General features: G+C 39.4%; 1 protein-coding gene across 1 annotated transcript in view; it reads left to right on the top strand.

Annotated features, from left to right (window-relative positions):
- Positions 1-1,474, top strand: part of LOC107550234 (phenylalanine--tRNA ligase alpha subunit-like) — a 10,955-nt gene that overhangs the window by 2,405 nt on the left and 7,076 nt on the right. The gene's annotated exons all lie outside the window — the stretch shown is intronic.

The raw sequence follows: 1,474 nt of genomic DNA, 5'->3' as shown, positions 1-1,474 counted from the left end.
ACCTGAAAATGCATTAAGGTGTAAAAAGTGTTTTGTTTTATAAACAAATGTGAATGCGATTGAAAACGCTGGTGCTAATAATAATAATGCTAATCTTTTATGTTTGAAGGTGTAATGAATATAGATCCGCTTAAATATACAGATTTTCAAATAAAAAAGGTTTGTGAAACTGGCTATTGAAAACTTAATGATTTGTTAAAAAGTGTAATAGAGAGCCGCTCTAAATGCATATAAACATTTTTTTCTAATACATGTTTGTGGACGCCACAATTGAAAACGCCGGTAATAGTAATAATAATGCATATACAAATATTTTGTGTTTAATGGTGTAACGTTGGTAATACAGAGCCGCTCTAAATGTTCAGAATATTTGTAATGAATGTTTGCGGACTCCTTATTGAAAACTCCGGTAACGACAGCAACATAAATGTTTCAAAGTTTAATAATAAATATAGAGCCGCTCTTCCTGGTTTACGGTAATATAATGAGCCGCGTTTTTGTAACGGCGCTTACGGCTGACGTGACGTCATGTCCGTCTCCCCATCCGAGCGCAAGGCGACTCCAGCATGGCTGACACCGGGCTTTTAGAAGCACTCTTACGGCTGCTGGAGAAGGTGGACGGCGGCATCGAGAGCCAGGATGTGGCGGCGGATCTCGGGGTGGATCATCAGCTGATCGTCGGCGCGGTGAAGAGCCTGCAGGCGCTGGGAGAGGTGAGCCCGCTCTGACTGATGCAACAGCGGCGCAAACCAGCCGGACACATCCGATCCCCATGATCTGTGTTCATCACTGAAATCATGCGGATCAGCGCATTACAAAGAAGTCATCTTACAGACCTGTTAAAATAACTGTTGATATAAGCGAAACATAGTTAGGATATCTGTGTCTGTCTGTCTGTCTGTCTATCTATCTATCTGTCCAGCTATCCATCTATCTATCTATCTGTCTGTCTGTCTGTCTATATTATTCATCTGTTTGTGTCTCTGTCTGTCTGTCTGTCTATCTATCTCTGTGTGTCTCTCTCTCTCTGTCTGTCTGTCTATATTATTCATCTGTTTGTGTCTCTGTCTGTCTGTCTGTCTATCTATCTATCTATCTGTCTGTCTGTCTGTCTGTCTGTCTATATTATTCATCTGTTTGTGTGTCTGTCTGTCTATCTATCTATCTATCTATCTATCTATCTATCTATCTATCTATCTATCTGTCTGTCTGTCTGTCTGTCTGTCTGTCTATATTATTCTTTTGTGTGTCTGTCTGTCTATCTATCTATCTATCTATCTATCTATCTATCTATCTATCTATCTATCTGTCTGTCTGTCTGTCTGTCTGTCTGTCTATATTATTCATCTGTCTGTCTGTCTGTCTATATCTATCTATCTCTGTCTGTCTGTCTGTCTGTCTATATTATTCATCTGTTTGTCTGTCTGTCTATCTATCTATCTATCTATCTATCTATCTATCTATCTATCTATCT

This window comes from Sinocyclocheilus grahami, unplaced genomic scaffold (genome assembly GCF_001515645.1).
Source record: "Sinocyclocheilus grahami isolate Dianchi unplaced genomic scaffold, SAMN03320097.WGS_v1.1 scaffold393.1, whole genome shotgun sequence".
NCBI classification, from domain to species: Eukaryota; Metazoa; Chordata; class Actinopteri; order Cypriniformes; family Cyprinidae; genus Sinocyclocheilus; species Sinocyclocheilus grahami.
Note: the sequence above shows the minus strand (reverse complement) of the source record. Positions and strands in the feature narration are given on the sequence as shown.